Source organism: Heliangelus exortis, chromosome 18, assembly GCF_036169615.1.
Source record: "Heliangelus exortis chromosome 18, bHelExo1.hap1, whole genome shotgun sequence".
Taxonomy (NCBI): Eukaryota; Metazoa; Chordata; class Aves; order Apodiformes; family Trochilidae; genus Heliangelus; species Heliangelus exortis.
In genome coordinates this window covers 6,891,835-6,914,441 of record NC_092439.1, presented here as the reverse complement: position 1 = coordinate 6,914,441, position 22,607 = coordinate 6,891,835, and the positions used below count along the sequence as shown (strand labels likewise).

The 22,607-nt window shown below is 37.1% G+C and overlaps 1 protein-coding gene across 4 annotated transcripts in view; it reads right to left on the bottom strand.

Moving 5' to 3' along the window:
* Positions 1 to 22,607, bottom strand: part of HIPK3 (homeodomain interacting protein kinase 3) — a 62,337-nt gene that overhangs the window by 21,747 nt on the left and 17,983 nt on the right. The window lies entirely within an intron of this gene.

Genomic DNA, 22,607 nt, shown 5'->3' with positions numbered 1-22,607 from the left:
GTAAGCAAGAACCAGAAAAATCCGTATTGACGCAGCTTCTAAAGGGCTTTCAACATTTCTGTGTAGGTGCAAAAAACCTCAAATATTTCACAGATATCCATTTTACTTGAATTTGTTCTTTTTAAACCTTTCATCCTAGTTAATTCAAATTAGTAAAAAAAGAACAAATTACTAAATATGCATGCTAACACAGAAAGAGGCCTGGAGACAAAAGTATTATTTAAAGCATCACACTATTAAGTGATTTACCTTTAAAACACAAAACCTGTTGTTGGCTTAATATGCCACAGAACAGTAGGAAGATGATTAAAACTAACAGGGCCATTTCCATTGAAGATGGAGCAGAACCATTCAGCTGACCAAGTAACAGGCTGCAACATCTCATCTGTGTAAAAACTTAGAAATCTTACACTTCAGCACATACTGCTATATCATATTGACATTCTCCATACAAAACCAAATCTCTGCCCATAGTAAATGCCTACATATCTCATTTATCTTCTCTGGCATTTACCTTTATCAAAATATTCTTTAATTCAACATACTGGATTGGGACTAATTTCCTTTTTCATGTTACATTGGGACAGAGAAGCTATTCTGTAGTATACAGCAGACCAAGAACTGAAGCTTCTCCATCCCTTTTCATAAGGAGTGGTTGGTAGAAGCTGTAAGTAGACATACCCCAAGCTCCAAGGATGGATTTTCACCACTGGGGAAGGACTCTCAATGCTCTGCTCTATCCCTGACCAGTGAAACCACCTTGGCTCCTGCTACAGGGAAAATCTGAGACTTTCCACAGATAAGAAAGGCTACAAGACAGGATATTCTGTTAAATATTAATGAACTTTCCATTCATGCCAGCGGTTCAGTTCTTGCCATCCTTGTCACAAACCATTTCAGATGTGATTATATGAAGGATAAATCTTGTCATACTGGCAGTGAAACTGGAGAGGCTCAGTTTTCCACTCCCGTCAAAGATTTTATTACAATAAACTTCTAGGGATCAAACATAACACATCTCTGTAATACAGGATCATGACACTGCAGTAAGTGTTAGCTACTTTTGTTATCTGAGAAATAAATTTAATGTATCTAGATGCCACAAGACTAGAAATAGCTGTAAGAAATGTCTGCCTTCAGCTGCTGGCTGGGTGCCAGCCTGCGTATGGTTGTTACAGATCTCTGTTAAAATATGCTTCCTTTTGTTGTATTGAGTTACAGCCCTGAATAGTTAATGAATATACACACAGCCTACAGATATAGGGACTTTAACAAATGCTTTTGCTAAAATAAGCTCTTTAAAACCTCTTACATTTACTCAATGGTTAATATGTGCACTGGATAAAAATAGCCACAGTCGGTCAGTCTGTCACTTGTCTCTTTTGAAGGATAGGATTGCAAATCAAAGAAGGATAAGGGTAGATATGATAACCAAAAAAGAAAAAACAAAACAACACTTGTTGTATTTCACAATACAGTAATCTGTTAGTTTTGCATGGTACCAAGCAGTCTGCAATACCAGTAAAAGTGCTAACAACAAATCTAAGGAGAGGAGATGTATTTAAGGTAAGACAAGAGCACTGCTCCTCACTTCCCAACATTTGACCAACCACCCAAAAAGGAAAAGCAAATAAATGTCCTTCCAAACAGAGCTACCCACACCTCACCACAGTACAGGGAACAAAAATAATTTTCAAGCTAGCCTAAAGTGAGGAAGATGAAGAGTTGCTGCTCCACAGAAATGTCACGTTTGCCATTTCTTCAGGCTCAGCATCTCCTATTATGACTTTCTGCTGGTCCTTAATGTGAAGCAACGCTGCCATAGCAGAAAAAGAGAACTTATATTGGACTTAAATATGTTTAGATTGGTTTCAATCAGCTTAAATATTTTTTATAAAGGTAAACAGTTTGTCAATGGTTTGCTCCAAATCATCTTCCCCCCCACACCCCCAGACCCTCCTTTTAAACTCCCAGTTTTGTCCCAGATGGACAATTGGGAGAGAAGGGTTAAAGAGGATGGAGTCATTCCTCTTTTTTTTATTTTTTAAGATGAACCACAGATCTTTTTCCACGTACAAAGTATTTTTGGACACAACTTAAAAGGAAGGTACTCCCTTTTCTAACTATAACCATAGTCATTAAATTAAGTGGTAGGAACTCCAGATGTCCCAACACAGCCACTTTAACATCAGATTAGTCAAAGAGGACCATATCTTAGTACTCCACACACACAGTACTTCTTGATATCTGCTGCAGAAGGCAAGAGGCACAGTACACCAGAAGCTACTGTAGTCCCCAACTTAGTAAATAGCATCTCTTTTCCCATACCAAGACATCAACAAGGAGAACACTAGAATTTTTTAACTTTCTGAGAGATACCAAATCTTACTTAAATTAAAAGCAAGATTTTTTCAGAGAAACATCTATTTCGTTCTTATCAATGCTAATTCCTTACCAATGTTATTTAAACACTAATTTCTTATAAATGGTAAATAAATGCTAATTAAGACCTTAGCAGAAAAAATCCTTTGTTTTCTTGCTTGACACAGCACAGTTCAAATGAACTCTCCTGAAGTTATAATTACCTAGAAGTCTTTGGTCAGAAATACAATTTAAAACAAAAAAACTGTATGAAAAAGCTAAAAATCAACAGTTAATGTGAACAATAACTTAAGAACAGTGTAAAACAATAAAATCAGCAGCTTCCTGGAACTGCTAACCTTACGAAAAATTCTGTTGAATGCACAAAGAACTTTTTAATATGTTCCCACTGAAGGTCCCATAACAATTATATCAAGGAAATCATATTAAAGACTGAGCAAAAGTCTCCTCTTCTAGCAGTATGAAAGGGTCAATGTATCTACTGTCTGCAGCATGCCATTGTTTTATTTATTGACCACCAGGCTGCCACTCTTCAGATGAGAGAAGAGTATATAAATAGTCTTCTTCCCCTCATGTCTCCCCCTCCTTTCAACACATCCATGTGATTTCTCTCCAAGTCAAAACCTTAGGCCACCACTTATATCAACTTCCATGCCAGAAGCTGAAGGCAGCAGTGCTGTGTGAAGAACACAGAGCTGCTACTTCTCTCCAGGTACTACTTACTGCCTATTCCAAAGATCTTGGACATCATTAATGCTGATCTGTGCTTGACAGTGTTACAACTTCTGCAGATTTTGCAGTACAATTCCTTCCAAACACGCACACAAGCCTTATCAAGATATTTTTACTTTGCAGTTTAAGAGAGACTGGGTAAGAATATTTGGCTTCTGTACATTCATATAGTTGAAGGCAACTGTAGAGTGTTTCTAATAAGAGCATGCAACACAAAATTTATACTGTTCTCATTTAAGCTAATCACTACTACCCCTAATCACCACTATTCATTGTACCAATGAGCCAAATACTTCATCTGCTCAGGATACAACACACTGTCATTATAAAAGAAACTTACGCAAAGAAGTCATCAAAAGGGTAGGATGTTTATCCATCCTATTGATAGCTACCCCATAGACCAAAAGAACTCATGGTTTGCAAGACAGAGTAAAAATGGACTACAAACCTAAGGATAACACTTTCTTTTCCCCTCTGCTACCATCACTAGTATAACACAAGCACATACTCTCAGAAAGAAATTACTAGATATGGGTTGAGAGATGTGCAGTTCTCCTAAAGGAAGGAGGTCTAAAAGAAAGATCAGATGCAGGGAAGAATTGAAGAGATGGTAATGGGCCTTCTAACAAGTTTTCTCACATGGAATAAATTTTCTTCAACTACAGCTTCATCATTAATGGGGAGGAGTGCAAACCTTTCTAAAAGAAAGATTCTAAGCTAGCAGGATCCAAATCAAGGCGGAAATATTCAGAAAAAAAATCCATAAGCAAGTATATTTCAATAATCTGAAGGATGCAATGGGAATGAACCACGTAATGACAAAATCTGTGGATGATGAAGGATGTAAAGAACAGTTGGTTCTCTTATGCATTTGCGATGGACTTCAGAAGGAATTTCAAAATGCAATTACATCAACACAATGAAAGGCAGAGATCATACATGGTGTACAGTAAACTACTGTGATAATTAATGTACATTATTCATTCATGAACTAATTACCTCTAAGAATTAATAGGTTATGAATTAACCAAGTTTACAATTTAAAAATCTAGACAAGTTTACATGTTACTCAAGAAAAATATCTTACAATTGGGAGCAAAAATAATCAGAATATCAATATTTATTTTTAAAGGAAAAGGAAAATATAAACATTATTACGCCTTATATAAAACTAGTGATATTCCCTCACCTTGAATTGTGTGTGTTCACTTTTGAATTCTGTTTTCAGTTTTGGTCACCCCCATCTGCAAAAGGATACATCAAATGGAAAAGACACAGAGAAGGACAATATAAATTGAAGACCTGAAGAGACTTAGGTACAAGAGGAAAGCCTGGTTAGAACTAGAAAGCTTCAGGAAAGAATGAATGATCAGTAACATTACTAAATTATAGACAAAATAATGGAAGAGAAGCAGCCAGGTGTTTCTAATGCCCTGCCTCATTATGGAAGACCAAGGAATTCCCCACCCACTTTGTGATTAAAGACTGATGTAAATACAAAACTTGTTGGTTGTTTCTTTTAAAGCCAGAATCCAATTAGCTTTGAACCATGGGCTACTGTTGAGGGAAAAAAATATTAAGACCTTTTTAAGAATGGATCAACTGAACAAATATCCACAACAGCTTTAGATTAAGCAGTAAGGTTCACAACACTATATAATTCTCTCTCTTTTTTTTTTTTTTTTTAATAACATTTCCACAGCTGAATTGTCTCTTGCTTTTTAGCCTATTGAGGTGTCAGAATACATACTGGTTGTGTTAGGTATTAAAGTACATTTGGCCTTTGAAATGCAAGTATGGCACACCATGCCAGACACCAAGCTTTCCTCCCCATCCTTTGAAAGGACTGATGCTGTAAATCTTTAATGTGAAACTGCATTACAGATTTACATTCACAATCCTGGCTTTTCTTGTACAGTTCTCTAGTATTCTTTTAACTCTGCTATGATTAGGCATTAGAAAGTATGTAACTAGCAAATTCCAATATATAGTCCTTTTTTTAAACTCTAAGAAGATAAGAGGATTTAAACTGAAAGCAAAAAGGTAAGTGCTCAGAAACAGACTCTAGATAGGGGCATCTGTGCCTTTGAGGTAGCAGGAAAGAATAAAAAAATACTGCTCTGCAACTTAAGGCTATATCACTGTATCACAAAACACAGGGAGAACAAATATGTTCAAGAAGATAAGATAAGTTCCCCCCTCATTCACAATTTCATTCCTCCTTTGAAGGAGTTTGGTGTGTGACCAGACCCTCACGTGGCAAGTGACAGTGAAGACAGGAGGAAATGAGTTACCACATCTCCCAAAAACTTAAGGCTGCAGCACTGCTGTGGTGGTGTCCACTGCACTGCCCAAAAGGAATTCTTATTTCCTGATGGAAAAAGCTTCCCTATAACATAATACAACTTTTTCACAGGACTGTGCAACTTTCAATGGCTAGGAAAGACCTACTCAGCAACACAGCCTTCCACTGCTATACACAACCTGCAAGGCTGACATGCAACTGACAGCTTAACTTCAAACCTTGATCTGAAATTGAAAAGGAGACAGGATTAAAAAGCTTATTAGAGAGTAGCCCAAATATATAACTGCTTAGAAGAAGAAGTAATAACTGCAAAATGAGTTAATTTGGACACAGGGTTCACAAGAAAAAAACAAGGCAGCAGGAAATCAAACCAGACAAATAACAAGCCTTAGGTAATTACATCAAATGAAATAAAACTGCAAACAAACTATCCGTGCACTCTTTGATACTGAAAAATAATTGTTTTGAAAGAGTCACAACAGATTTTAATCTAATACACCTTCTCTTACCACTTACAAGAAGTACTAAATATTATAAATATTCAGTTTTGATTTTTAGCTGAGAATAAAATAAGTAATTGCAATAGATTCCTTTTCACTTACTCACTATCTCAAGTGAAATGTTTTTATTAAAACTAAAAGGTGTTTATGCTTCTGCCATGTCATGACTGTTTTTCCTCAGAAAGCCTGCAACTTACCAAGTGATTATTTATGTACTTGATATGCTAAGCAGTTTTTGAATTACATGAAAATTAAGCAAAGTAGATACTGATGTAGAAATATAATGAAGAAAATTGTGTACAGAGAAACTCTTCAGATGCTTTATTAGTAAATAAAGTTTGCAATTTAATGTATTTTATTTACATTTTGGATAGCAAACTGTCAATATTTAAGCATCAAATAAGGTTATTTACTGGTAAGTGAATTTTGACAGGAGGCTTGTTGAAGTTGTTTTACTTTGAAAGACAATCAAAAGACTTGGAAGAGAAATTAACATTTAAAAGTATTAAATCAAATTAACAGTGAAATTTTATCACTCAAAATTCAAATATTCAAAACATATGCAATTTTTAAAAGTAGTATCTAGCAAAAAGTCAAGTATTGACGCTACAGCTCCACATAGGAGATTCATGTCCAGTTCACTAAATACAGGGAACAGCAAAATCCATTTTACTTTAGATATTTCCCTGTATAAAGTATTAACTGGTCACTTAATAGCTGTGAGCTGCTAAATGGGAAAAAAAAAATGTAATGGAAACATTAAGAGAAAGTTATGACAGAAAACCTACAAAGCAGCAACTGGGGCAAGCGGGTCAACATATATGAAATCTGTTTTCTTGAGACTACACCAGTAGGGACTTCTTGGCAAAAAAAAAAAAAAAAAAAAAAAAAAAAAAGTTTAAACACTTCTCAGTACTAAATGTACTGGTAGATTCAGACAACTTACTGGGATCTGTTTCTTCCATACAACAATGCAGAAAAATACACCTCATGTACAGTATGTACCAACATTAAATAACCTTAATATTTAAATTCATATACTGCACTAGTGATTTATGATGCACTGGCAAGTGAACTGCCTGGCTGACCTGGTGAGTTACAAATGTCTATCATTAGATCCCTGGTGTAAATATGATACCAGCAGAACAAGTTACATCCTTACCCACTAACACAATCATGGGGAAATACCAGAGAGCTTTGGGGCACTACAGATACCATCTGTCAAGATACAGACAAAACTAAGAAATTACATTAGCAAACCTAAAAGTTAATTTTCTTCCTCCCCAGTGAATTAGACCTGCAGACTGCTCGAGTGCAAAATGACACAAGTCTGGGTTGGTGTACCAGACTGTTAGGATTTCAGCCAGCCAGTATGTGACATCACCTGCTTGTCACTGCACTGCAGTCTGCTTTAAAAAAATTCATCGGATCATTAGGGTTGGAAAAGACTCCTAAGATCATCAGGTGCAACCATCAAATCAACACCACCATATAAAATAAACCATGTCCTGAAGTGCCATGCCTACACGTTTTTTTGAACACCTCCACAGATGGTGACTCCACCGCTTCCCTGGGCAGCCTGTTCAAAAATCCAATGCAGAAGCCCCTTCACGTGCTTTACTCCAGCCTTGAACACCAAACCAATACCAATTTACTGATTCTTCCCTTTTTTCTTCTCCTTAGATACTTCTTCCTCCGGGTTTTTTTTTCCTACTCTTCCTTTCCCAGTATCTCATTTTAATTTGTCCTTTCCCGTTGAAAGGAGAGCCTGCCTATTCTTAGAAGAGTTTCAGAGTCTAAAATAAACTGCTTAAAGATGTATCTATTACATCTAGATTGATGTCACATCAGCCCCTGACAACACGCTGCAACAGGAATGTGACTGCAGCACAGAACCCCAGCATTTCTGCAAGCTCTGCTTTCCAAATATTTTTAAAGTAACATTACATGCAAAAACCTAACATATTCTACCCACACATTAAAATACAGAGTAGGCTTTTTCCATTTACTCTCACTACACAGATGTTGATATATATAAGCAGTTCTTTCCTCACACCTAATACTAAAAGCCAGCTCATCTACTGCCACACTACAGAGGAAGAAGTCAGGGTAACCAAATTACATTGGGAATTCTTTTTATTAAACAGGATCTTACAATTTTGCTATCAGAGCAAATAAAAGTTAGAAACAGGTAGTGCAAATTAAGGAAAAAAATAATATAATGGGATCTAGATAATTAGATAATAATGGCAGCTTTTCATCCAAGTAAGCCCTTTGAGTCTAGCCCAGAACACTAAAAAGTGCAAGCAGCTCATTACTTATGGATAAAAGCTTCATTCTGTTCCCAGTATAGACAGACACTCAAGTTAGGAAAAGGCACACTTGTTGACAATATTAAGAGAAGCAACAAGGATCAAATAGACTGGGAACTTTCCCCTCATCTCCCTATGTGCTACTACTCAAATAGGGCTGTAGCACACTGACTGCTCAGTGCCTTCACTTAGCACTATATATAGAAATTTTTGTCTCCAAGAGAAAAAAGAAAGGCAAGCTATCTTCACTGCCTGCACTTCTCAATGGACAGAGAAGACACCACATAATTTCACAGCACGCTGCAAGAAACTGCTGGTGAGGAGCAATAAACATTTACTGAGCTTTAAAAAAATACCAGCAGTAGTTCTTTCAGGAACTGTAGTTCTTTCAACCATCTGTTCGTCTGAAATCTTAAAAACGCATTCGTATGATACCAATAAAGATTATGAAGCAACTCTGAAATATGACAAACTGAAAATTGACATATACCACATAAAATCTGTAACCCATCTAAGTACCATAGTATGTCAAGAATGTATTCTACCTCCGACTTGCAAATGATGTACTCAAAAATACAAAAGCAAAACATTTCAGCTAAAACTGTATTCAGAATGCTAACTCCTTACAAAAAATGAAAAAAACCCAAAACATTAGGAAGTCTGACTATTGTGCACATAGCAAAACCAAAATCCTCCTCTTTGCAAAGGTGAAAGCTAAAGTTTATTTAACACTGCTCTTCTAAAAATGTATTTGTGATTCCCTTAGAAATGCGAGGAATTAACACTTGTTTTGTTTCCAGCATATATTATCTTTCCAAGGGAAAAACAAAAACAAAAAGCAAACTCAAATCAAAGCATTACCTTTTCTTAGTCCCAGGAACCATTTTTGGAGTAAGTTGTCATACCACAAATTGATAGGACAAACTTTCAAAGGCCACCCCTGACTTATGTCATCAATTTATAGAAAGGTGCCCAACGCTGGCGCTGCTGTGCCTCCACTAACAGAATTAATATTCCTTTTGAGTCAAGTTCATTACATTTCCTGGGATTTTTACTTTGTGTTTTTAACTTTTAGGAACAGGTTAACATAAAAATGTGAATTGGGAGAAAGAAAAAAAAATAAATAATTCTCTTCTTCAAAGAAAAAAATCCACCTCCCCAAAGCAGCCCACTACCACTCTGTTTCAATTACATCCTGGGTTTGCTACCTGCAATCTGAAAAATCCCTACACACACTCTTCTATTGGTAGGGGAAACAAGAGTCAGTTTCTTTGAATGTTTTCCTTGTGAAATCTTAAATTCAAGATTGACAGCAGTAAAGAGTCAAATTTTACTGACTAGACATGAATAAGAACTTAGTTTATACTACCCTGTTACTGGATAATGTATCACAAGCAGAGCAAGATACTTAAAGAAATCCTTGGCAGGAATCCCACTTCCAAGACGGACCTATAAATTTATTTAAGAATTACCCAGGAAGAACTGCTGTCTTGAAAAGGATCTATAAACAACACATACATTAATGATGTTGCTGAGACACGAGCAACAAAATCGTTCACTATCAAACAGCTGCTGAAATGCTGGAATACTTGAAGCTTTATACAGAAATAACCTCTCAAGAATAAATAGTTGGAGACAAGAACAGCATCAGAAATACATCAAAAACAAAACAGAAGAGACTTAGAGGCTAATAACATAACCTTATGAGGAAAATAGTCCATTAGAGCATAATGATAAATAAGAATATTTTCATTTGTCTTTTGAGAACTAGACTAGATGACAGTGACAAACCTTTTGTATTATTATTTTCTGGCTCTGACACTGCAAATGCCCTAAAGCAAATCATCTTGTACTATGATTCAAGATTACAGATTTTTTTTTTAAACATAAATAACTAAAAATAATCAACTGGCAAAGACATAAAACAGAGACAACATAAAAAAAAAAAAACCAAACAAAAAACAACCAAAACCAACAAAACCAACACCATAACCATCCAAATCCAAAAGCTTCATTTTTTACAAGAAATTTTAATCTGAAGATAAAAATCACTGTAGTCTATAAAAATTATGTCAAGAACTTATCAAGTCTTGGTATGGTACTGTGAGTACCTAAAGACAAGAAGATGCTTTGGTGAAGTACCAAGGAGAGAGGTCTTTACTGACACTTAGAAACCCCAAGAAACTGTCTTCTGAAACAAAAGGCAAAATAGTCCTGTTCCAAAACAGAGTTCATTACATTCTGCTGCCATTTTATGTTCTCTAAGGATGGTCAATGCAATATTACAGTGCTCACTTTAAGGCTTATTAAGCATCACATAGCAATAAAGTGCATTAAGATCACTGAGTTTTCTCCCAAAGGTGGTTACAATTCCCTAGGACAAGTGAACATACACATTTTTGCAAGTTATAACAGTTAAGACTGGAGCATATTTATGGACCTCCTGCTGTTAAACCTGATGTAAACAGATTTACATGATTTAAGTGTGAAGATTTTTCAAATATGCCCGAACTGTTTCTAAATAGTTATTAAACATGAGAAAGACTCTACTGCACATCCCTGATTTTTAGTACACATGCAGTTCATATGAACTGTGGCAGATGACTGGTTGCCATTCATTTGCTTCCATTATCTTTCTAATTTCAAAGAAGCATGGTGAGCTCTCAGGAACACTAACCAACCAAGCTGACAAAAATCAGACTTTATCTGCCAAGATGAGAAGACTCTACAGTCTTTTATCTTTTACTTCACCATGGCACAGCAATCTTAACAAGACACTCTTACCAGCTCTACTAATTTTAAGATGGCTACAGAAAACAGGCTTGGTTCTATTGAATAAGCACATACCTCACTGTGTTGTGTATTTCTTATCCCCCACTGGTGCCAGTATACCCACTGAAATGAGAGAAGTGAAATCATAGTTTCTTTGTTTTGCTGTTCAGCATTAAAAAAAAAAAGTTAAAAAAAACTAATTGAGAAATTGAAGTAACAAGAGGAGTTAATTTAAGTCATTATGCATTTAACCAGCTATCTCCTTCCTTATGGTTAATGTCAATGTTTCTAAACTATCAAACCACTGCCTATACCCCAGGAGGAAAAGAGGACTGGAGTGGAACTGTGTCCAGGTGAACTCTATGGTGAGAACTGTCTCCTGGGGACACCAACTTATCAGGCAGGCAGAGTACAGAGCACTGGCTACAGAAACTTCTCCAGATCTTCAGGATACCACAGTCCATGCTTGCTATTATTTAAAAAGTAGTGTGCAAAATTCAGCAAAATTACAATTATCATAACATTTTGTATTTTCTAAACAGTAAACAGGAACAGGAAAAACTAGCTGACAAAGTTAATGCTTACACATATGAACACAGCTTTAGATAAGAATATTCTGAAATAAACACCACCCAAAGGCACTGTATGTGCTACTGCTTCAATAAGGAGCTATTGCTGTGTCATAACCATGTCAAAAAAAAGAAATCACAAAAATATCGAGGCAATGTTTACAAGTTGCATGATTACTTTAGAGGTAATTATTTATCTAGAACACATGACTCGTATTTCCCTATGAAAGGCTCTCTACTTAACAGGATTAACACACTATTGATAGCTAAATTCCACTGCCCGAGGCTACTGTCAAGTCATCATTTCCAGAACAAAACTATAAGCTATTTTCTTTATCCTCTGTGCAACTATTACAACAAGCTCATCATGAATTTGCTCCCAAAGTGCTCTTAAAAACAAAAAATGCTGCAAAGAACATTCAAGAGATGCATGACACAGGATTACCTGTTCAAATCAAATTTGACCACTCAGTCACAGGTTGGAAGGCTGAATACATTTTCCAGTCAATCAAGAAATTAACATCTAATTTTTCAATATTGCTTTTTCAGTTCAATGATCCAAATTTGATGTTGTAAAAATTGACTGTTGCCTAGAACTCAATTCCCAGACATTCTCTAAGGCAAATCCAGCTCTGCATTCTCAGCAAACTCAGGAAAATGTTTGGTTTTCCTGTCAAAAGCAACACTGGTAGATACGTACACTCACTCTCTCCACCCACTTCTTAACACACCCCTGCTATATGTAGGAGATTTAATAATACTCAGAGAAGCTAACTAAGAGAGAACAGAAATAACCTAACTCAAAATAATATTTCTTGCACAAACATGCCTTCAGGGTCATGCTACTGAAAAACAAGCCCTGTCCTGTGCTGCTCACCTTTGCTGAGCCATCCCTGCCCTCCCATTGCTAACGCAGGTACTCAAGGAAGAGGAACTCCTCAGCCTTCCATTTTCATACAGTCACCAAGAGCCCTTTCAATACAAAGCAGAACCCCCTCTTTCTCTTTTTTTTTTTTTTTTCTTGTTAACCCATTCCTATTTGCAGCATCTAACTAAAATCAAAGAAAAGCAAACTTTGGGTGGAGTTTGTTCCTTCTATGCTTCACATACAAAAAAGAATTAAAAGTTAGATTTAGTAGCAGAAACAAAACCAACAGAATTAAAAAATCCAACATGTTCCAAAACGGGGAATTTTGAAATCTACTTCCTTCCTCCTCTCTCAGCAACCCTGTTTGCTGATGTCAGTAACACAGGATGGTCAGAGCACAGGTGGTTCTAAGAAGGGCCCCAAAATGTTCTTAGAAGTGCAAAAGGGGTATATCCAAAGAGATTAAGGTGCACAAGGAACATAATACAACAAAAACATTTTTGTTAGGGATAGGAGAGACTGCCGTGCTAGCTGCTGACAAATTACTTAGATAACAAGTTGCAGTTCCCCCATTCTGCACAAAAGTACTACCCTACAGTACTCCAACAGAGTTGCTTAGAAAGTTTCATGAAACCATCTTTCTGCCACAATTTACCCTATTTTCCTGGGCTCTTGCCTGGCTCAGCAACATCCGCCACCAGGAATTGCATTTCAAAGCACTGATCACTCATGCAATAAAATTGTTGCACCCAAACAGCAGCTCCTCATCAGGATCTCTTTAGGCAATAAATACAAAATCTATTTTGTGAAACACAGCCCGACTGTGGAGCTCTGCCCACTGGATTTGGCCATGCCTGAAAGAAAAAAAGAAACAAACAACCAAAAAAACCCCTAAACAACAAAAAAACCAAACAACCAAAAAACCAAACAAATTAAAAAATCCATAAAATAAAATAACCTCTAATGTGCTACTAGAGAGAAAAGGTCCAACCTAAGGAAGCTAATGGGCTGAGGTGGCCAGCAGCTAGGAGAATATACTAGAATATACTGCCCATGTGAGTATATCTTCTCTGCTGCTTTAGCTTTGCTTAGGCATCCTCTACAGGTCACTATCAGAAACCAAACACTTGCTGCATCTTTGATCATGCAGAGCTGGTTTTGTGTTCTTCATGATGCTATTTAGAGGCTCACACCTGTATTCTACAGCCCTTTGCCTCATCCCACCTTTCACTGGATGGGTTATATTTGATATAGGAGAAATAATGAGATTAAGAAGAATCCCTCTTTACAGAAAGTACAATAGTACTGACAGCTATATAAACACATTTGTTGTTTCACAAGAATATGCGTCTAACAATTATTTTCATTTTCATAAAATGTATTAAAAGCATTATTCCTAAACATGTATTTGAGTTGTGCAAATTCCACAGTTCAGGTTCCAAAGCATGACAAACTTTTCACACTTTGAGTCACGCATAAGCCCAAGGAAGAAAGACAGACTATGGCTAATAGAAAAAACAACACTGGAAGTCTAGTTTGTCAAGAAATTGAAGATACAAAGATTAAAATATCTCCTTTTAAATTCAGTTTTAAAAGTTAAGTTTCACAAAGAATAAAAAGATACTGTGTGATTAATACTAGTTCCTCAGTAGCATGTAACAGTCTATTTAATGCAAGAAAAAAAGCTGCAGGCAGAATAATTGATATACATCAGATTTAGAAAGAAAAAAAATTATATTGACCTGCATAAGAAAATATTCTTAATTGCACATAGTCCATAGTTTCCAACAACTCCCTTTGCATTCCTGTCTCTTCTGCACACTAAAAATTCTACTGTGCCTTGAGGCAGCACAGGGCGTGGGAAGGGCCCAATTGCATAAGATGTTATTAAGGCAGCAAAGCTGGCTGCTTAACTGAAGATACTTAAATACTCAAAATAATTACACAGATTAGCCAGTGACTCTCAGACCAGAGAGCAGCCTACCTGCAGCACAAGGAATTGTTCAAATACACCCTCCCACGTGCATTCTGCCATGGGTATCCGTGCCCCAAGGGCTGAGGGTGGGAGATGCTGAGCATTCCATGTTTACCATGTTCACTGTGAATTCCCAGTATACCTACACACATCCAACTTCTGGAAGGATTCCCCAGCCACAGAACTAATTCTGATATACCAGTAAGGCAGATATGTCCCCCTAAAAGTTTTTCTACAGACAAAGTATTTTTTCTGAAGACCAAAAAGCAGGAATTTGAACTCCTAAGGATGTCTTCCAGCAGTAATGATATCCCTCCAGTGGCATCTGCTCGAGATGCTGTGGTTAAAGGACAGTGCCCAGAGGAAATATGTAAAGAATCCCACATGGCAGTCCTTCAGACGTCAAGCAGCACAGTGTATTTTAAAACAATCTAGGCTAATTTTAATTTTTGAGATACTTTCTCAGAGACCCAGACCTACAGAAGTTTGGCACAGAATACTGTGTACTAGGTTAATCAAGTAAGCAATATAAAAGACATAATAAAATACTTGTTTCTACAAGGGTAAGGGTAAAAAAAAAAATATTTAAAAAAAAACCACTCACAGGACCAAAATTAAATACAGCAATGCACTGCTCTGAGAAGACAGTCCTCTAAGTATACATCTACAATTATCTTGACATCATTCTGAATATGCACTCATTTCCCATTCCCCAGTACAATTTTGGGTGTGGGGTATCTTTTGCTTTTGGTGGTTCTGGACTTTTTGTTCAGTTTGGTTGTTTCAGTTGGGTGGTGGATTTTTGTCTGGATTTGTGTTTGTCGAGAGAAAGGGAGAGGGTTATGGGTGTTGTCTTTATTTATAACAAAAAAGAAAAAAAAAGTTCCCTGTTCTGTCTGTGTAGTTTTCTATTCTTGCAGTGGCAGTGCCAGTAATGAGAAGCAAGCATTGAGCAATGAGCTGGAGAGAGAACTAAGAAAACAGGCTCTTAGCAAACATCAGGAAATTATTTCCACTTTAGAAGTCAGGAAGCTTTTCACACATTTCTCCACAAGTCTTTGTGCCAGACTGTGCTGGAGAAGAGAATGCTGTCATGCCACACAAATGTGAACAAGCTTATCAAGAACCACTGGACTTAGTTATACTTGGTTGTTGCTGTTTCATAGATCTCTATTTCGCTTTCTATAACATGCAAGGGCAACAAACATATTAGTCCAAAGCTATGCACAAGCTGACCAGCTAGATGGCTGCTGCAAAACAACAGGGATAATGAACAGCTTCTTCCTGTTCACCTTGGAGGAATCACTGGTTTGAATCCTCCCTCTGCTCTGCAGCTGTGGTTCATACTGCTGCTATTGGCACCTTCAGGATTTTCATCTGCTGTCAGATTTGAAGTACTTGAAAGTTTTGTTGGTATTGGGACAAATGCATGCATATGCACATATATATTAAAAAAAAAAAAAAAGTCATAAAAGCTCAGAAGTCAGCTCTGAATTTTTCCAAAAACCTCATTAAGAATAGACCCACCCTACAACCTTGTTTCTTATCCCAGGGGTTTCTTGCATTACCCACTTCAGAACAGTGACTGCAGGCAACCAAATGTCCCCCTCCAACAAGCTGGTCACAGTTCAAAATTGGTGCTTCCACTTGTCCTCCCAGCTTAACACTGCACAGTTACAGATGCAACATACATAGAATATCTTCAGAGATTTATCTGCAACCATTCTCTAAAGATTAATGAAAAAGTCAAAGAAAACATTCAAAGAATGTTTATGAGAAACTACACTGACAGTCTTGTGCAAAAGAAAAGCTGTATGACTAACTTAAGAACAAATCCACTCAGATGATTGCCATTAAGCTGCCAATCAACTACAGATTACTTGTAGGTGTTCATTTGCTAATACAGTTACCTGTGTACTGCCTTTCATTTTTGCTTTCACCTCAAATCCTGTAAGTCAGTTGCTTGACAAAACATTAAGTCTGTCTCACAAAAGAGAGTTCTTTCTTAAGGCACGTCCCCAGAAAGAAGTTAGGATAAGGGGAAAATGTTTGAAAATATCTTCATAAACTTCCGAAGAAAAGCTGAAATCAAGTGCAGCAGCAAAGGGAAAGAACTGTTGAATCCAAATTTATCCAAGACACACAAGCAATGCAACCCACAAACAGCAAAGACCAAGGGCATGCCTGCCACTAATACATGATCTGGGGATGCGTTAAGTAAAACACAACCACATCACCACATCTGTACAGCAGCCTTCCATGCTATTAAGCAACTGTTAAGTACTTAAATTTTGTAGTGCCTCTCTCTACAGAAATTACTCAGCATAATCCAAAGCAGCAGCCATACCATATAATTTACAAATTACATCCTTCTATTCTACTTTCTAGGACTCGTTACCAAAAATGTTGAGACACTGCTCCACTTTTAGCTACTGTTCCAGAGAGGTAAAGTGTCCCAAACTGGCTGCATTTCCATAAAACACTGGGCCACTGGTGCAGTTCTGAGTCAAGGGATCCACATAAAGAGATGGTATTTTGTGAGATTGCTGCACTGTCCTGAGACAACAGAAATATCTGTAGCTTTAAAAAGGGGAAAATGGCAGCATTTTTCAGTAGTCCTTAGATCACTGAACAAGATTACCAAGTTTTGATTTTTAGCACCAAGAAAGCTTCCTGTGCATGCAAATTTCAGTGCCAACATCTCAGTGTCACACAAATAGCACAATTGGCAAACTGCTCTGTTTCTCAACTTTAGATTGTTTTAAATATGCACAGCATACACCATGAAGGTAAGAGTGAGAAATCTTCAGCTCAAGTTGAATGCTCCCTCGAGTTCAACAGAGAAAAGAGAACAGGTTTGACTCGCTGAAGATGCACTGTGACTGCTTTTCCCACCCACACCATCTCAAAGAATAAGGGCTTCATAGCCAAGCTGCTATGCTGCTGCAACCCAAACACAGTGCACTTTACAGAATATGTAATAATTTATTCTTGATAGAAAATTCCGCATAACATGCATTTCCTAATAAGTTATTTTTAATAATTTATCCTTGAAGTACATATTGTGCACAGAGAAAGATGTTTTGGTTATAATTCCAAATTTATCTTTATGGATGGTAAACAAAGATTTGACCTTTAGAAACACAAGGAAACGAAGTGAACCCCAAGGCATTCTGAATTTACTACCATTTAAATAGACCTTCACTAAGAAGCCTGGATGCAGTTGTTTTCCCATCACTTAGCAGGCTAATGGTCAGATTTTGGTTTTAAGACACTGGAGCTGAACTCCACTTGCTCATACCATGCCCTACAAGCTGGAAAAGAACACATGGTCTGAAGACACCACTTCCCATCATCCAACTTCTGAGAAGATCAGTAGCACAAGCCTGTGCTTCTGCCCACTTCCAACAACAAGCACATAGCACAGAGGCCGTGGCATTGCCCCTCTCCCCAGCTGCTTTGCATCTACACATGCAGAGAGATTCAGAGTTTTATTAAATGCTTCACACGGATATAAAACATTTTACTTTTCACCTCACCAGCACACTCCTTTCATATAAAGGCTCACCTGATCACCCACAAATACTACTGGTTGAAGTTACAATGTTTGCTTTTTTGTCAGCTGTTGCTATCCAATTACCAGCAAACCAAGACTTTTCAGCCAAATGATACCTCATGTACTGTTGTGGTAACATAATAGTTTCAAAATCGAACTGCTTGAAAATCTTATCTGTGAAAGGCTTTTGACTTGCATCCCCTATTTCTCTAAGCCAATTTCCCTTGTTAGAAAATACCAACAATCCGAACAAAAATCCCTCAAAAAATATTAACTAGCAACACAAGATAAAGGACCTTCAAACAGGTGGTAGGAAATTTTATAATATGGACATTTGGGGCAAATTATTTTTCTAAGGAATTTTAATTTCACTTAGTTACACCCCAAATACTTATTTTTAAGTTAGACACTCCTAACACCTTCCAGTTTACGCTATAATTCACAAAAGGTTTTGCATTTTAATCATGATGGTACTTGATTGGTGGTTTTTGTCTAAAGCAGCGCAAATGTGGGATAAAACATGCCCACATTTTCTATTTGAACTTGCTCAACCTGCTTAATTTCCAGCTCAGAGACAGTATGCCTTCTGCAGCTGCTGGGATGAGCCCCCAGCCATGGTACCTCCCTTCCCCTCCACAGGCTGGGTCAGCTCAGCCCATCTCTGTGCACCCAGCCACACAGGAGACCTCTTCCCCCACACACCTGCTTCATCCACTTGTGTGGGATGCTCTGAGCTGATGCAGAAGGTATCCTTCACCCACAGAACAGTTCGTCAAAGATAAGGGTGCCAGATGGAAGAAACTGATGCATAGGCTTCACTTTCAATCACATTGATTTAGCTCTAGCACTACCTGCTCTTACAACAGAAATATATGGCCATATTTTCAAGGGAAGCACAGTGGGAGCCGTCAGACACAATATTTACAAATACAGCTTTGCAGCTACCACTGATATTTTCTGCAATTAAGATACCCGATATCTCCACTCACATATGATGAACAGATCTTTGTGACATAAACATCACTGCTTCAAAAAACAGGATCATATTTCAGTAGATCTATTTTGATGTGTGAAAAATAAAAGCTGCTTCCTAAAACTTTTGCCACGACAAACTTAAGTCTACCATTCAACCTCAAAAATTGAAATGCAGCTTCTGCTTCTAGGAACAGAGAATGACAAAGTATTAGAGACCACTTCATGTCAACTAGAAAATAATAAAGAGAACTGAAATTACATTTATTATCAAACAGCTACATAAACATGAAGTTATGATGAGTTCTAAGATTGCCACTTCTGAAGGATACTTATAGTGGTTTCAGTTAGGTCCTGGTAATCATGAAACAGATGTTGAAAATGGGAAGCCAATTAAATAATTATTGAACACTATGCAAAAAGTGCAAACAAAATCTTGCCAAATCAATAAAGCAATCTGTTTGCAGGCACAAACCTCAAAAGCTTATCTTGACATTAAGTTCTGTTTGCTCAGATAAGGAAATAAACCAGCAATCACAGCCCTGCAACTTTAAAGGGGGGAAAAAAAAATGTTAAGTGTCCCAATTCACTTGAAATAACAATTCCTTACATTATCAGGACTCTTTTCTTACATATACCACTGACACTAACCACGCTCACAAGTATAGCAGCTGACTTTGAACATGCTGACCTTGAGCAAGCAAGTGACCTTAGCAGCATGTACTTCTGGCTTATTTCATTGCAACAGCAAAACAGCCTCACCATCTATAGTAGTCTAGAGCCTCTGGCCACCACCCCTGACTATTTTAAGATATCCCTGTACACTTCAGTGATGCACAGTTCAAAGTGATAGAATAACATCTGCTAGCATGCTGAAGTGCAAGTTGTTTACAGCAGCATTTTTAGCTTGTTCTCGTACTCTGCTTCCCTAAACAACAGAAAACTCCATTAAACAGAGCTTTGCTTCTTGTTTAAACATCTAAACCCCAAAACTAAAAAAAAAAAAAAAAAAAAAAAAAAAAAAAAAAAAAAGGCAAGAATTTTAAGCGTTGTGAAAGGAGAAAAACCAAGACATCCCACTCCAGATAAAGCTTATTTAGAAACTTGAAGTATGTGACAGCAATGGGTAGACTTGAAACAGCAGTTGCTTCCCAAGATGGCAATTTTGTACAACTTCTCCCCCTGATCTTCCATATAAAGAAAATCTGTATTAAGATAGGTGTTTATTTGCATACGAGTTTCTAACTGATATTTTAAACATATCTAAGTTGTATGTTGATCTGACTTTAAGAGAAGATAATGAACAAGTTACTTGGATCTTGAATGCAATGGCTCCGTTACAGAGTTGTAATAATCCATCCTGCAACAATCCTAACCTACAAATAGAAAACATTAAATTTAACAAAAACACTGTAGGCAGCTTCTGTCAGCCTCTGTTCTCTGTAGTCCCTGAAGGACTACATCTAATCCTGTTACAAAGGCCAGTGAGAAATTAAGCCCCTCCAGGAATTTACAGCCACAATAATTTTTCTTATTTTGAAGGAATATTTGTAAATGAACAACAGACCAAATCAATTTCATAAATTTGAGAGGAGAGGGGAGAGCAATAGAAACTGCTGGTGGTTCATTCTGAAATTAAATGACAATTTGAAAAAAGTTATAAATAAAAAGCTGTCCTAGTGCAACAAGCAGATCATGCACATAGCCCTCACTGCTGCTTGGTGAGGCGGTGGCAGTAATTAACAGTGGGCAGTAATTAAACCACACAACTCAACTACTTATTCTTGTTCCAAAACACTTTAAAGCAGAAGAGATCACATCAGATCAAATCACTCTTCCAAGCTGCAGGAGAACTGGCTAAGTGAAAGCAATGTCAGGACCACAGAACAGTACAATCATCACTCATCCTCTATCCTCTCTGATCCTTCATGGGATAGAAGGGTAAGAGGAGGAGAGGGGGAAAAGCCTGCTCTCATCCCACAGGAATATATCCAACACAGATCTTTCCATCACTCTGAGCTGTGCTGCAACATTAGTGACATTTGGCATTTTGTCTGGAACAACTCTGTTGATTAGTAACTATCCTTAGTTGGAAGGCTGGAGGGAGGATATCACTGTCAGATTCAGGAATGAGTTGACTAAACTGAATGCATCTACTCACATCATTTGCTTTTCCTTATGGGCACACTGCTGAAGAACTAGGATAGTATTTTACTGCTGTGTTTCAACCAGCAGAACAGAAAAACATTTCCAGGCTATAAGTATCCCTTGCAGCCCCCTTCATTCTCACACCTGCTTTCCTAAATACATCTAATATCAGGAGAGAGACAAAGCAAAAGAGTGGAACACTGAGCCCTGGGAAAACTTGCCTTGCCAGATGAGCACAAGACACCAGACTTAGGAAAAAAAAAAAATTTACTCATTCGCCTCCTCCACAGCCTGCACTGTGTGATAAAGGAAAAGGAGATTGTGAATTTGGATACAACACTCCCCTTTTTTGTGATGTGGGGCAGAGCTAATCCAAAGGACAGCAACATAGTTATCATACCATTTCCATTTATGACAAAAGTTTGATCACCTATGCTGTATGTAAGGGGTTTATTTTCAAAATGTATACACTGCCTAGTTATTTACCTACTTAGATCACTCACAAAAGGTCAGCAGTCTTAAGATGTGAGGTCAACAGCAAAGAAAAGGCTTCAAATACCAGATCTTTGTAGCTCACAGCTATTAAAATCCAGACCAGCATAAAAACATTGTGTAAGCACAAACACTGTCTTTTAGGGAAAGAATATTCAGGATTACATTTCATCTTTAAAACAATAAAAAAATAATAATCTTTGATTTAAAGCAGTGTGTTGTGGTTAGTATTTATTCATATATATACTGCCATTCCCAGCAATACATACAAGCCAGGAGTTTCCAAAAGGTAATGAAATGTCAACAGGTAGTTTTACTGGTTTTAACCATTTTTTTTTTTTACTTTCTCTTCGCTTGACAAAGCTGAAACAACCAGGAAGACTTATATTATCACTCCATATAACTTGTGTCCTTTTTTCTGATTGCCTACATCCTTTTAAAATTCAGTTAGTCTCACTTTTTACGATCACTTCTCATACAAAACTACTGTAATGTCCCCAATAGTCATCATTATGTCACCTCTTCTGCTGCTGCAGATTAAATAAAGTAAATCAGCCCATTATCTACTCACCTGGCTGTATTACCTTTCCTGCCTTAAGTCCTAATCCTCTTATTACTTATTTTTCCAATTTATTACTCACTTCCTCTTTCAGATGGAAAATACTCATACTACAATTCAAAATAAAAACTGTAACATTAGACCATTGTGGCATTCTGTTCTCACAATAATTAGCTCATGACAATCCTGAACAAGAAAAAAAGCAGTGACAATGTCTGGAAAAAAAATGGAAGGAAGGAAGCAAGCAAGCAAACAGGAAAGAAAGAACGAAGGAAAAAATGATATCCTCTCTCTTTATTCACTTTTGCAAAACTAAATGGAATTTTCTTGAGCATTCAGCATATGACTCTACAGATATTGGCTTGCTTATATTTTCCATAGAGAAAGTGCAAATCCTAACATTGAAAATAATCCTGGTGTAAGTGAACAGTGCTGACACAAATCAAAGTTCCTCTCTTCTCCCCA